This window comes from Herpailurus yagouaroundi, unplaced genomic scaffold (genome assembly GCF_014898765.1).
Source record: "Herpailurus yagouaroundi ecotype Mexico unplaced genomic scaffold, PumYag 140, whole genome shotgun sequence".
In the NCBI taxonomy this organism is placed as follows: Eukaryota; Metazoa; Chordata; class Mammalia; order Carnivora; family Felidae; genus Herpailurus; species Herpailurus yagouaroundi.
Window position 1 is genome coordinate 13,610,587 of NW_024412395.1, and position 16,031 is coordinate 13,626,617.

Sequence of the window (16,031 nt, forward strand, 5' to 3'; positions counted from 1 at the left end):
AGAGAGAGAGAGAGAGAGAGAGAGAGAGAGAGAGAGAGAGAGAGAGTCTCAAGCAGACTCTACACCATCAGCACAGAGCCTGACGTGGGACTCGAACTCATGAACCGTGAGATCATGACCTGAACCGAAATCAAGAGTCAGGACACTTAACTGACTGAGCCACCTAGGCATCCCAGAAAGTCTGTTTTTTAAGGAGACAGAAATGATTTAGTATTTTTAGTAATTTTACTTGATTCTGGAGAAGGATAAAACAATTACGAGATCACACGTCAGTGATGAGTATTGTCTGGTTTTAAAAAGCAGTCATTCCTTCATAACTTTTCATTAAGCCACCATTAAATATAAAAATTTAAATATTCTGTCAGCAAAACATTATTAAGTGCTCAAAAGCACCAGCAAAGGAAGACATGGAAACTTCTCAAAAGGTCTAAAATAGGATGGGTTCTAATCTTTCTTGGATAATTTGAGGCATCTTGTGTGATGATAAGGAAATGAATTGGATGACCTCTCAATGTCCTTTACAGACTAGAAATTATCAGATAATGTAGTCTAATAAGTCCTTGCAGTTACCAAAATAGGAAAGGGCTTCTTTTTGATCTCTGTCATTTACTGTTTTTTTTTTTTTTCTGTAGAATTAAGGACTGATTTACTTTTAAGTTAAATTGGGTGTGAAATTTTTTAGCAAAAATTTAAGTTTTTTTTTAAATCTAAAGTTTTTAAGCAAAAAGGTTATCTATTATTTTTATTTTTTATGATTTCACAAATAATACATCCTTATTTTGGAAGGACACTGAAAATACAGTAATTTCCAAGGAAGAAAAAATATCACCCATAATTTCATCACCTATATATGGTTCTGTTTAATAATTTGGCATCTACTCATCTATTATATTTAATACAAGACGTCACTGCAGGCCACATTCAATTCTTAGCCCTCTCGGGATTCAATTCATCCTCTAATGGCCTTATCTGAATTTCTACTCCTTCAAAAATTATTTTTTTGCTTTCCTTCTCATCACATCTGCTCTCAACTGTCTTGACAAATCAGAGTGTCTGTTAGGTGATTTTACAATTCTGTTCACCACATCTACATTGAAGGACAGTGAATACATGGGTTGAGGAAAGACAGCATCAGTTGCTTTTTATTTATCAAATTACTTTCTCCTCCCTCAGAGCTTTATGTACCATTAAATTCAGTCCATTGAAAACTGCCCACAAAAATGTTCAAGGAATAAAATGGTACAAACAACTCAGGGAAACCACTTAGCCGTCTGGTATATAAACATCAAGGTTGTAGACAGCTCTCTAAAGATAACGGACATCAAAACAGAGGAAGTCTCCTGTATATAATGCAATACAAACTCACACATTCTACTATATTACATTAGTGGAGCAAAAATTTCACTCAAGGACTTAATTCTGAAGCAAAAAGATTTAAAATTTTACATTATTTGTAATTCTTTCAATAAGGAAATTGAAGACAGTGTCAGAAGTAATACAGGTTTTAATTTTAGGCAAGGTAGGTCCAGTATGTACCAGCCGTGATCAGAATAAATTAAAAAACAAAAAAACAAAAAAGTACAATCATGTCTCTATTAAGTTTTCATCTTTGGCTAACAAAAAGAAACTCAGTTAAAAATGAGACTCTTTGCCACAGCACCAGAGTGGGATCAGACAGGATTTTCGGGAGTAGTCATTTGTTGGGGCAATCTGTTTTCTTCTGCTAAGTGGCCTACTTCATTTTTTCCCTTTTATTCTTTTATTCAGCATGTTTGGGGGTAATCACTAAGTGTCTTGCATAGTGTTAAATACTTTCCATGGTGGTGAACTCTGAATGCAACATTTCATTTAGTCCTCATTATAAGCTTAAGGTAAGTACAATTATTATATAGATATTATATATGAGTCAATGGATTCCCAGAGATAAACTCATTTGCTTATGTTAGACTGTTAGTGAGTGTCCCCAGGCAGTATGTCATCATAGCCATCATGGTTAATGCCCAAATAGATGGCCCAATCTCATTCTCTTTATCAATATTTTTAAAAGGGCATAATATTTGTCACCAGCATCCCATATATATTTATATAATTTTTTTTACCTTTGGGGGGAGATGGATATGTCCATTACCTTAATTGTGCTAGTGGCTTCGCACATATACATCAAAATTTATCAAATTTTAAACCTTAAACAGTTGCAACTCACTGCATTTCGGTTATACCTTACTCATGCTTTAAAAAATAAATAAATTATAGGGGTGCCTGGGTGGCTGAGTCCCTTCAGTGTCCGACTTCGGCTAAGGTCATGAACTTGCGGTTTGTGATTTCGAGCCCCGCGTCAGGCTCTGTGCTAACAGCTTAGAGCCTGCAGGCTGCTTCCTATTCTGTCTCCCTCTCTCTCTGCCCCTCCCCTCTTGTGCTCTGTATCTCTGTGTCTCTCAAAAATAAACGTTAACATTTTTTAAATAAAAATAAAAAACAAATAAAATAAATGAATTCTATTTTCCTATATGAAGAGTGAGAGACTGCTCCTTGAAGGGAAATACAAAGAGTGTCAAGCAGATTGATATGAGTAAGTTAAAGAAAACTTCCTGGAGACAGAAGGTGCTAGAGAAGCACAAAGACCAATTCTTTTTTAATTTTTTTTTCAACGTTTATTTATTTTTGGGACAGAGAGAGACAGAGCATGAACGGGCGAGGGGCAGAGAGAGAGGGAGACACAGAATCGGAAACAGGCTCCAGGCTCTGAGCCATCAGCCCAGAGCCCGACGCGGGGCTCGAACTCACGGACTGTGAGATCGTGACCTGGTTGAAGTCGGACGCTTAACCCACTGCGCCACCCAGGCGCCCCACAAAGACCAATTCTAAGAAGCATAAACATTCAATCAACATGTTGTTATGATTATTATTAGTAGTAGCAATAGTAGTATGGAAATGAGTAGTACGGAGAAAAGTATTTTCCTTTCACTGGGTACCTGCTTCTCTGTCACACTCTGAGAAAGACAGAAAAACGGGTAGTAGGAAGGGGAACCAGAAGTCTTACTTTGATCCATGCAATAAACATATACTAATGATCTACTGTTAGATCAGGCTTTTTATTAAATATTGGGGATGTAAGGTATACAAACACAATTCATGTTCCTGTGGAACTCTTTTACAGAGGTAGATATGGAGTTCTTTTATAGAGGTAATGCAGTATACTACAGAACACAAAAGAAAGACCTCAGTCCAGCTAATGGTAAAGTTGAGTTATAGACAGGAACATTTCCTAAAGGCAATGTCTTAAAAACTTAGTAAGGAATGATCTGATTAAGAAGGGGAAAAACTGCATTGCTAATAGTGACCAGTGTGTACTAAGGCACACATTTGAAAGTGCCGACAATTTGGAGAATTTCAAGCATTTCAGTGTGGCTTCAGCATGGGCAGGATGAAATGTTAAGGGAGAAAATCAATAGGGACAAACATGGTTGTAAGTGATCAAACAGAATTCTATATCTAATGTTAAAGCATCTGGATTTTATTATGAATAATGAGATAGGGTAAAAAAATGTAAGACTAGATTTAACTTGTGTGATCCATTTCAGTGACTTCTGCATATATAGAATAAAATATGCATGGTCTTTGAAATTTATGTAATAAACTGTGCAAAAGATATCTATTTTAAAAGAGTTATAACAGAGTAAAACTAGTTTGAAGACAGAAGGTGCTAACATCCTCCTTCTGTGACAGCTATAGGATTTTGTTTCGCCACAGAAAATCAGCTAAAATGTGAACCATTCTGGGTGTCTGTTATATTGCAATAACTTTTCTTATTATGGGACCAGCATTGACTAGAAATTATTAGTATCTTAGAAATATGAAATCATAAAACGTCAGATCTGAAAAAAGTCTGAAACCACCTAGCCAAATTCCATTTATAGATAAGAAAACTTAGGGTCAGTGAGAAATGAATTCCCCAGTGTTGCATAATCAGAAATTGAGACAGCAAACAGTACAACACACAACCGCTACTGCCTGGTCCTGATCTCCTTATAATGCTCACCAGGCTGCCTCACCTGCTACGTTTTCAGCACCTATTACTGATAGTTGATGGAAAAATATTATTGATCATTTGAAGATTATCATCTGTAACGACCAGCATATAAAAATCATATGAATATACACCTGAAATTAAAGTAACACTGTGTGCCAACTATTTTTCAATTAAAAAAAAAACACATTAAGTTGTAGAACAAACAAACAAACAAACAAACACATGAAGGTATTTTAAACAAGCAAGACTGTTGGACAAGAATTTATGGCAGGTTTTCCAAAGTTCCTTGTCACATGGTTGCAACAAAACTTACACATGAACGTTTTTCAAATCGGTGACAAGTTGAGGTATTCAAAAATGCGCATAGGCTTCTGGCTCAAGATGACAGACATCTTTTCTTCTTCCCCAAAGTTTATTAAAGAGATAGCAAAGAAATCACAATAACAAAATAACAACAACTACAACAACAACGTTTAGAACAATTATTATGCAAAGGGGATTTTCTAAGGAGGTTTTCTAAAGAGGATGACAAATAAAAATTCAAATTATACAGGCTTGATTTTTACACCCTCCCCTAAAAATAAAGACTATCCTAATTAGGGGTATTTAGGCTCTGGGTACATAACCCTTTGATTTCCTCACTAATTAATTAAAGACAGCTGTGGCCTTAAACTGAGCATTTGTCTCTATTGTCAAAATATTTTAATCCAAGAAAGCTAATGACAACCCATTTTCCTTTAAACAAATAAGCACTAACTCAGTGACAGAATCTTAACATTTTAAAGAATCTTAAAGATGGTATCTCCAGTCAACGTACCTTCAGATGTGGAAATAGGACACAAAGACATAGATCTAAGTATCTGAACTCAGAGTCCTGTGTCTTCAATGACAGGGCTGAAGGGCTGCCTGTGTTCCCCATTTCTGTGAATACTGCCACTTGACCTAGTTCCTTGACAACTCTCTTCCTGACTCTTCTTAGAATATATATCAGCAAGTTCTTTGAAATTTATGTTTGAACTAGATTTCAAACCTGCTCGCTTTTCCCCTTTTTAATTATATCCACAATAGTCATAATTCAATAATTATTTATCATGTTTCCGCAGTGTGCCACGTACATTTGCACATGCTGGTGTGAGACAGTCCCAACACTCAACAAGCTTACATTAGATTTGCAGTAATAATATGAAAAAAAAAAAAACACTAAAAAAATCAGGTAACAGAGTGATATGTGATACAAATAAAATCCCAGTTTAGATCATCAGTTTTTCAGTAAATCCTAGGGGCTACCTTTCTTTTACACTCCAAGAGTGCCACGCATGGCCCAGGTCACATTACCTACTCTGCTTTGTCATTATGGTTTCTTGTAGTCATTCCCAAGTGAGACAGAGGTAGAGACATGCAAAGGGATACACAGTTATCTGCAGATTCCACTTCTGAATGGACCTTATAAGGAGCTCTGCAGACACACTTGCCAGTGAAACAACTACAACTAGTGAATATTATAAAACAAAACAAAAAATCAACCTTTAAAAAAATTTAATGTTTATTTATTTTTGAGAGAGAGAGAGACAGAGACAGAGACAGAGAGAAAGCGCGAGCAGGGTATGGGCAGAGATAGAGGGGGATAGAGGATCTGAAGCTGGCTCTGTGCCCACAGCAGAGTCTGATGTCTGGTTTGAACTCAGGAACCATGAGGTCATGACCTGAGCCGAGGTCAAGAGTCTCACGCTAAACCAACTGAGACCCTAGACACCCCAAAATCAACCTTTTAAAGTCTCTGAAAACTGCCCTTAGGACATACAGCAAATAAAACATTTATTTAAGAAAATCTAAATCTCAATAAAAATTGCATGATGACTCTCTTGCTCTCTCCCTCCTCCCAGTCCCCAGCTGAGCAGGGGAGAGCTCCACTCTGAGTGGGTGAGACCAAAAAGACTAATCCCTCTCCCCCAAACTCCCAGGTAAGGGCTATAGTAGCTTTCTAGGAAGGGCCAATGCTAGCCTTTTTCATCTCCCAGCTTCGTTTCACAGAGGTTAAATTCCAGGCAAGTGCAGCCCAGAGGTTGAGAATCCCTTCCACACTCAGTCTCAATTTGTAAGGTGAAGGCTTTCCCTCAAGTGTGCAGAACATTGCTGAAAAATCACCCATACCCTACAGATATCTAGGGAAAATGTATGCCTTTCCTTCTTCATTGACTATAGTGACCACACCTATTCCCTATACTTTCAGACTTTATCATTATACCTAGACCAAGAGAGGCACTCAAATGCTTGTTGAAAAAGAGAATTAAATAAAAACTCTCTCTTTTATTTCTAGTTACATAATCTTATCCATCAATATTGGGTTAAATAGTTTCCCTCCTCGATTCAGGTCCTTCCCAGAATCTCAGAATGTGACCTTATTTGGAAATAATGTCATCACAGATGTAATTAGTTAAGATGAGCCCATACTGGAGTAGGGTAGGCCCTTAACCCAATATGACTGGCATCCTCACAAGAAGAGAAGAAAAAGAGATAGAAACAGGTTGGGACAGAAATTGAAGTCATGATGCCAAAAGCCAAGGAACACCAAGGAATGCCAGCAATCACTAGAAGGCAGGAGCGAGGCAAGGAGCAGATTCTACCTCTGAGCCCCCAGGAAGGAATCAACTTTGCCAACAAATTTTGGACTTTTAGCCTGAATTGTGAGGGAATACATTACCATTGTTTTTAGCCTCTAGGTTTATGGTATTTTTTTATAGCAGCCCTAGGAAGCATACACCATCTTTTTGGATTCAGCTCAAATGCTATCTCCTACTTAACTCTTCCTTGATTCCATCTGGACTGAGTGCTTCTGAAGGAAAAGATACAACTTGTTCGTATTTGTACCCTTACTGTCTAACATACAATAGGAGATTTAGTGCCGCCTTTTGAAAAGATGAAGTTTCTTCCCTCTGGAAGCAATCTTTTCCTCTTCTGAATGCTCACAACACTTAATAAAGGAAGACAGAAAGAAGCTGATTCACGTTAGTGTCAGGACAAAATAGTGACCGTGGTGAAAAGATGTAGAACAACAACTGCAGTCCATAATAGATAACCCATAATATAGACTGAATTGATAGAAATGTGAAAGGCAGCAAATTGTTACACAGTGTTTTTCATGATTCCTAGGATCCTTAGTATTTTTCCAAGAAACACTTTTTCGTCCAGGAACTCTTGAGACCCACGGTGAAATGGAGAAGATTTCTCTCTAAGAGAACATTCCCACTGGTGCAGACAGGAAGGATAAGGTAGGCATTAATTTGGGGTTGTTCTCTCTTAGGAGATACTCAGCTTAGGCTTATGATCATTCTAACATCCTATACCTGGAAGTGAAAACAACAGAATGAGCTTTGACACTTGTGGCGGGGGTCCCTTTCTTCTAGTCATGGAGAAGAGTGGTGTAAAATACTAGGTGAGAGCAGAAAGCCTGACATTTTATTTGCATTTTCAGGAAACATCCAAGGGAGTAAGAAAAAAAAAATAACCTCTCATTTTTAGTGTTCAATTTGTAACAAAATACAATCGTAGAAAATCTTATTTCTTTCCCTGGATTTTCTGTTTCAGTTTGCAGCTCCCTGGCAAGCTTATTATGACGATATAGACCCAGAGAATGGCTGACATTCTCCTGAAAAATACAAACCTTAATGATACATTTTATGGTATATGATTTGAGATGCTCATCCTTGAGTGTGCATAATGCTCTGAATCATCATTGTTTTGGCATCAAGATATGATTGATATTAGATGTTATACCTAGTATTTTGTCACCTTCTAAGAGGCAACTTTTAAAATTGGATTCTTCTGAACATTTACCAACTGCATGATATTATCTCTGGAGGAATGAATATTTGGATAATTGGGAACTCTAAAACGTTGATGTAGGGATTTATGATTTGGATAAAATTACCTTCTGCAACATGAATTTTTGAGAGACTGGAAAAATTCTTACATCCCAAAAAGACTCAGAACTTATGAAGTGTATCAAGATATATTCAGATTTATACTGAGGCTTTATTGCATGTTTCATTTAACAGATTTGTGCCTCCTTTGATCTTTGATCCCAAAAGACTCAACCCAGCACACTACCATATCATATGAAACATGTGTATTTTCATGCTCAATGAAATGCAACTTTTAAACACTCAACACTGTTTTACAAAATGTCTCATGTGAACTTAAGATTTTCATACAAGACAACTTCAAAAATAATCACTACAATTTCAAATAACATTATCGCTTCATGTTTATTACAGTGATTACAATTTCACCATTCTTATCTTCACCTGTGATCATAGCTCAGGGCACCCACCAGAAAAATCGATGGGTTCAACCTTTAATTATCATAATTTATTCTTTATCATTGTATTTTATCAATAAATATGTCCTTATCAGACTTTTGATACTTTTTCATGGTATTTTTTCATGATCCAGATCATATTGCTGAGTTCAAAGTAGATCTAGATATAAGGCAAAAGGTTAGAAATCCCATACTGAAGCTTATATTGCCAATAATGACATCCTTTCCCCTTTTCTTTCACCATTGCCAGATATTGATTGAGCTCATTTTATGTGTAAGGCATTACTTTCTAAATACTGAATAAAATTCAAATGAGAAAGTCATCAAACCTGAAACCGAAAAGTTTAAAACAACACCTTGCTTTTATAAAGCAATGTGTATTTAAGGTAGATTCAAGTAATAACTGCAAAAGGAAATCAGAGGTGAGAAGCTTTTGTGGATTAGGAAAGTCTACTTCTAAACAGGTATGGGGTTGAAGTTCATCTTGACTGTGATTTCAGAACCAAATATATAGACTTCTTGGGGGACCAAGGATTCTGATCTTTGAGCTTCTGATATTTGACTTATTTTTTCTGAAATGGCTTATAAAAGTATACAAATTGTTATATATGTCATGATGAAAAAATGTAAGAGACTCCTTGGCCCTAGAAAATCTTATACAAATGGTTATATGCAATTATGAGGAACACAGGTAGATTTAGCTGCAGGAAACTCCAAAAGGAAACAAACAAACATGGAAATGAGACATGAGCAATCACTTTCATACTTCCCTATTTTCCATTAGTGGTTTTTCCCCCCCTCCGGTCTCTCTTTTCCAAAGCTTAGTATTCTGTGCCATACTGTTACATACATTTCAAGACTGAAGTACACTTAGATAATATATATGTGAGCAGTTTTCTCTTGCACCCAACGGCCCAGGAGAGGCACCCTGAAGCTGCCCCTTGCAGCTGAGCTGCAGCAGCTGGGAGAAGCAGAGCTCCCAGCTTCTCCTCACTCCTCCTCACAGGGCTTCAGCCAGAGAATCTCAGCTCTTGTCTGATTTTTGTTGGTTTTTAAAGCTCTACTTCTGTATATCTTTTTTAACAACAACAACAACAACAACAACAACAACAACAACAACAACAAGAAAAAAATGATTTGAAAAGAAATGTTTAACTATTGATCTATTTTAATGCTCTCATTTTAAACATGAGAAATATGAACATTTATAGAGATTAGGAGTTCCACAAGGTCGCAGGTAAGAATTTGAAAGGAAAATTAGGAAGGAATTAAACTTAATTTTCACAGTAGAAAAATCATTTTGCATAGCCCCCATTAGTCTTATCTTTTATTTCTCTTTCTCATGAATCCAGACCATCCGAAGAAGGACAGAAATTGTCTTCTAACTTTGCAGCTCAATGCTCATAAGTACAATTACACGTGTATGTACAAGTCTCCAAAAATGGGCCAGTGTTAAGAAAACCCAGCTAAGGGGTGGCTGGGTGACTCAGTCGGTTAAGGGTCTGGCTCTCAGTTTAGGCTTATGTTATGATCTCCCAGTTCATGAGTTCAAGCCCCATATCAGGCTGTGTGCTGACAGTGTGGAGCCTGCCTGGGATTCTCTTTCACTCTCTCTCTGCCCCTCCCCAATCTCTCGCTTGCGCTCTCTCAAAATAAATAAATAAACTTTTAAAAAACTACCTGAAACAAGTACCAAATACTTAAGTGCCAATAGTTTGGTACCAATAGTTAATTACCAAAATTAGAATCACTAGTAGTAATAATGGTAATGGGAGAAGGTGTAAATTTCTAGGAGTAAAAGAAGGTGGATAGAATTGATATAAATTGATATAATCAGCTATTTAGTTATTACACAAGTTAATGTTTTTAGGAAACAAATTCAAAATAAACGAATTTCAAGATAAATCTTGTGAAGACACTTATTAGTGTTCTGGTAAGTTTACATCATGAGAAAAAATATAAAGTCGTTTTAATACTTTGTGTCTGACACCCTATAGAGTTCTGTTTATCAGTAATTGGAATATTCAAGTTAGTTAAATGTAGTTCCATCTTGCATATTATCTTACATTTCAGAGGTGCAAGATTCTCACAGAGAAACATATTTCCAGTCTGTTGGTATTCGATATAAATGTAGTCCAAGTCAAATATGAAAAGGCAACATCACTATAGAAAACTATAATAACATCAAGAAAAACCCTGAATCAAAAGATACCCTTCATTATTTCACAAATGATGTCATTTAGTATGGCACAAATTTGCAGGCCAACCAACCAACCTATTGGGAGGCACAGAGTAGCCTGTAACCTAACATAACAGAATGACTATGTCCTTTGTAGTTAGATGGACTGAATTGCAAATTTAAGCTCTGAAAGATATCTTTTTGAATATGCATTTCCTTGATTGTTTAATAGAGAGAGCAATACCTATAATGATAAGGGGATAATTAAATGTAATCATGAAATATGCAAATCTCATAACCAGGTTCTTGTCACAAGGTACCGTAAACTAATATTCAATCCAACTATACGTTAATAGTTAAGTACCAAAATTACAATCAATAGGAGTAATAATGGTAATGGGATAAATTGTAAATTTCTAGGAGTAAGAGAAGACAGATAGAAGCAACATCATATAATCTCTTCTCCCTCTCAGACTTCTACAAAAAGATTTAAAAAAAAGAATTTATAAAATGGCATAAACTGTGACAAGGAAAATGAGAAAAAACGTGACCCATGGGCAGGAAATTTCAATAATTACTGGATCATAGAAAGGACATGAAACCACATCTAGCAATGCAGCCTCAAACTTGGCCATGTGCACTGGGCTCTATATAGCCAAAGAGGTTTCTCGCCTGTTGCAGAGCTTGACATTTCGAATGTGACGTTTAGAATCCACATTTAGAAATCGGGCTAAAATGTGGGCTGTTATGAGCATCCACTCCTAAATCATGGGTCTAATAGAACACAAGTAGGTGGGAACAGTTCATTCCCAGTGAGCACACAGAACGCTCCTGGCAGTGTGGTATCTATGTCCAGACAAAATGTCCTTCTGCACAGACAGGTATTTAACATCTGGGGCAAAAAAAAAGACCCCTGAGGAGAGCTCTACCTAACCTGACGTTAAGAGCTTTCCCAGGACCACAGCCTGCCTATCAACAGCCTATCTATGAAGAGTGAGCAACCTGGCCTTGCTTTTGTTCCACACACACAACAGTCCAAAGTAAAGGACTCACAGACCTTTCAAGAAATTTGAAAGGCTCTGATATGAAATAGAATGAAGGAAAAGGAACTTAAAAAAATAGCTTCAGAAAAATGTATGCATTTTATATGGAGAGAGAAACAGGATCTTGTGAAACAGAAAAATCACAGAACTAGACATTAAAAGTAGCATTAAAAATAGAACATATAATAAACGAGACAGAAGACTAAGGTCAAGAAATATCTCTGAGCATAGAACAAAAGATTATATAGAAAATGAGAAAAGAGATAAGAAACAAGAGGACCAGATGAGAAACCAATAAAAGTTCCAGAAAGGGAGAATAGAAAAAAAATGATGAGGAAGAAAATCAGTAAAGAAACAATTTGAGAAGATTTTCCACACCAGGAAGGCTATAGGGCATTCAAATGAAACTTAGAGAAAGAGTACCACACAAGACATATGAAAATAAAATCAGAAATCTGGATGTATCAATTTTAAATTGCAGATTGTGGAGGATAAAGTGAAGGCCCTAAAAGTGTCCAAAAGCAATGAAAAAAAGTAGTTCAGTCACAAAGGTATGAAATATAGAGTGGCCTCAGCCTTTTTCTTAGCAACAATGAATGTAAGAAGACAATGAAAAAATACCTTTGGAATTATGAGGGAAAGAGATTTTTCAACCTAGACTACAATACTTTGAAAGACTACTATAAAGTGAGAAGACAGAATAAAGACATTTTCATCATGAAAAGACTCAAAGAATTACCTTCACTCACACTTAGGAAATTATTCAAGGATATATTTTAGCAAGGTAAGAAATGTATCTAATTAAAAGGAATACATAGACTCCAGAGAGAAAGAAAAGTAAATCTTATGATGAGAGTTCCAGCCAGGAAGCTTCTATTAGAGCAGAAGAAAAAGTTTGGGAGGGATTTCTCTTGAAAAAAGGCGATTCTATGAATGGAAATGTCAAACATTTTCAGGAGATAAAGGACAGAAGTTTAAGCACATTGCTAGAAGGTGCAGACCAACATAGAACTATGAATTTAAAACAAACAAAACAACAACAGAACCCACTTGGTAGGAAAGAGAGGAAAGCCCTGCATAGGAAGGTCACATATTAACATGTGAACTATTTCCTCATCAGAAGTAAACAGCATCTAACTCTGATTTGAAAAGTAAGAGCAATAATTATTTTGTGATGTGAAAGAAAATGCCATAAAGTTAAGCCTAAAACAAAGAGAGAATCATTGTGTCCACAAGTGGGGAATGGGGAAGGAGGGATGGTCACTGTTGCCTTTCATTGTTGTCTTATTTGAGAATTAGTTTGACAAAATAAACAATACATTTAAATAGACGTTTAATGTCTTCAAGATAGAGTTTTCCCATAAGTGGACATTGAGATGTGTTTTCATGTGCAAATAATTTATACTGACATCTTCCTGGGAGAAACCAGGAACACAGTCGTCTGACAAGGACAAGGAAGGAAAAGAGGTAAAGAGGTGGTTTCAGCAAGTCTCAGCCTCAGGTTGATCCCCTAACATCTGGTCCTGACTGTAGGCAAGGGAGCTGGGCTTTTCCACTCTGCTCCAGCTTCCAGTCTAGCTCTGCTAAGGGCTCTGCTGCCCGCAGATGAGAGCAACTCAATCTTCACATATTTTCATTTCTGGTAATGCAAGCAAAGTAGCCCTTACATAGTCACTGAAGAAGGGCAGGTGGGGGCCTTTAGAAACACAAGAACAATAAACTGGGGGAGTGTCACACAGAAAGGGAAAACAGATCTGAAGAGATCTGGGCGAAACACAGTGTCCACTACAGAATGTAGTTCAAGATCATTGGATTTAATAGTCCAGCCCATGTTAGTAGGTCTAAAACTAAAATACTCTTAGCTGCTTTTAGTTCTAATGGGTCATCCTCCCATCTTCCCCAAACATATTTTAATAAATCTCTATTGAGCTCCTATATCCCCTGTCCTCAAACAGCAAAATCCATTAAATCACACAAAATTTATTGTTATCATAAAGAAATATGCTGTGAGAAAAAGGCACTGGACCTGTTTCACACCATTAGGAGGTGGTTTGGTGGGGAGGGGTGGGATAGTGTTCCAAGGAACATTTCTAAGGGGAGTTGATGCTGGTGTTGAAGTACGAATGTCTTAGCTAAGCAAATAAGTGAGAAAGGTCTTTCCAAGGAGAAGTCACAGATGTGAGCCATATGCAGAGGGGGAGATCTGACTGAGCTTGGCACGATTTGGGAACTGCAAGTACTTCAGTGTGCAAGTACACATCCACTTATCAGCTTCTTTTAACAGGCTATTTGCTAATGGCAAAAAGTTAGACGTGATCATGAAAGTGGATGCGGTAAGATCGCCAATGTCTTATTTTCACGTTATATTGACCTTTTGTATGCATTGAAAAGCAATAATATTTTCTAATAAATCACCCCACTGATCAGCTTCAAACCCAGAAGCAAGTTACCCTTTAAAATCTCAGCCTACTTCTCATAGAAAACACACACTGTGAAAGCACACTGGTTCACCATACATGGCGGGCTGCACAAGAGATAAGAAAGCACATTCATTCCTGTTATCATTCACCTCTGGTACTTAATTCTTATCAGGGACTTTGTTGCTAATTCTATAACTTTCCCATCCTTGCTACTTATGAACCATTTCACACTGGGCAAGTTGTTTCATCTTTCAGAGACCCATATTTTCCCAGCTATAATATAAGGTTGTATACAGTTAACTTGTAAGGTTATTATGTGGATGAAAAAAAATTAGATCATGTCCACAACATAAATAATGGAGGCCATGACCCCTGCTAGTTGCTAAACAGATTACAGTTTCTTTCACTTTCAGATTATGGACCCTACTTATATACTGTAACTTCTACAAGAAACTATTTCTTGTTTGGGTTCCATGTTCCAGATATACTGGTTGCATTGTGCGCAATACTCATCCTCAGAGGAAAAATCTGAGATAGGTATTATCATTCCTCCATTTTACACATAAGAAATTTTAGGAATAAAGAGATGAAGTAACTTTCCTCAAGTCACAGGCTACATGGACAAAACCCAGGGTTCAACCTAGCTGATTCTGACGAAAAACTTGAGTCTGTTCCACTACAACAGAGCAATTTTAGCACCTGAGGTAACTCAGGATCAGCCATGAATAATGCCTGGATGTGAACATTTGTTTTCAGTGTTCTTGAGAGGTATTTTCACAAGATCAGAGAAAAACAAAACATTGTATTTGAGCGCTGGTGATGCTGCCCATACTGGCTCACAAAGGTGGTCCTTTCGTATTTGTATTGGGTAGCCAGAGTAGGTAAACAGACACTGGACAATCAGAATGAGCATAATGCTTCTATGCTGATGCACAGTGAGTCACCCAAAGCTGTAAAAGTTAGAAGGAGGATTATACAGTAATGTAAATTTGCTTGCGTGCTAAACCAAGGGACAAGATCTGAATGTGTGGCACTCTAAAAGGAATTGAAATTTCTGGGGGTCAGGATTATTTTATACTGATTTAGACACTGCTTGTAGAAATTAAAAAAAAAGAAAGAAAAGGAAAGGAAAGGGAAAAAAAAAGGTTTTAGTGGTATGTTAGTTGGGTCCTACAGAAGCTGACACTGAAATGCAGGCAGGAGGGCAACAGGCTTGCAGAGAAGTAACATCTATGAAAGCAAAAGGGAGGAAAGATGAGGCAGGGTCTGTCAAGAAAGTGTGATATAAATGCCCATGGGGGCTACGGAAGGATATTAGAGTAATCCTACAGTGAGCAGAAACTGCTCTCTCCTTCTGTCAGTCTTGTCCAGTCACTGGCTGAGGCCACCCCAAAGAGAACATGAACTTAACTCAAAGCTGAGGCACACCTGAAAAAGTGAACTGAAGGAAGCTGCCAGCTAACATCACTTCTCACACTGGGCAATGAGCCCTTCCTTGAAGGAGAATTTCAGAGTTACATCTCTTTGTATCTGTCACAACCCATACTTTGTACCCTGTGGATTCACTGTTCCATATACATCTGGAAAACACATGCTTGTGGGGGTAGAATTTAAAACAGGAAGGTAGAGGCTGGAATTCTCTCTCTCTTTCCCACTCCCATCCCAGGGCTGCAAGTGGTACTCATCCATCTATTTCTGCCTTCATCTTTTCAAATCCCCACTCGACTGTCACCTCTACTGGTCTCAGTGGGCAGTTTACCTTAGGTTGTATCCCAAACTCTTTCTTGAGGGATATGAGTTCCTGGCAACCATAGGCTTCTCAGGCCAGTGTCCTGCACTTACTCATTCACAGTTACAATCGGGCAAGAAAGGAACCCAACTGGATACCAATATTTCACATATTCCTTACTGCCCCTGTTAATTAACAGCTGCTCTAGCTCCTCCTGCTGATGAGTTTCAGTGGTCTGCTAAGACAGTGACTCCTTTTCTGGTCTGCTGGTCCCTGGATACAGGGGTTCAAAGCACCAGGTGGTAGTCAGAG

General features: G+C 37.4%; 1 pseudogene; it reads right to left on the reverse strand.

Moving 5' to 3' along the window:
- Nucleotides 1-13,401, reverse strand: part of LOC121030315 (histone-binding protein RBBP4-like) — a 17,211-nt pseudogene extending 3,810 nt beyond the window's left edge.
- Between the last annotated feature and the right edge of the window lie 2,630 nt (nt 13,402-16,031).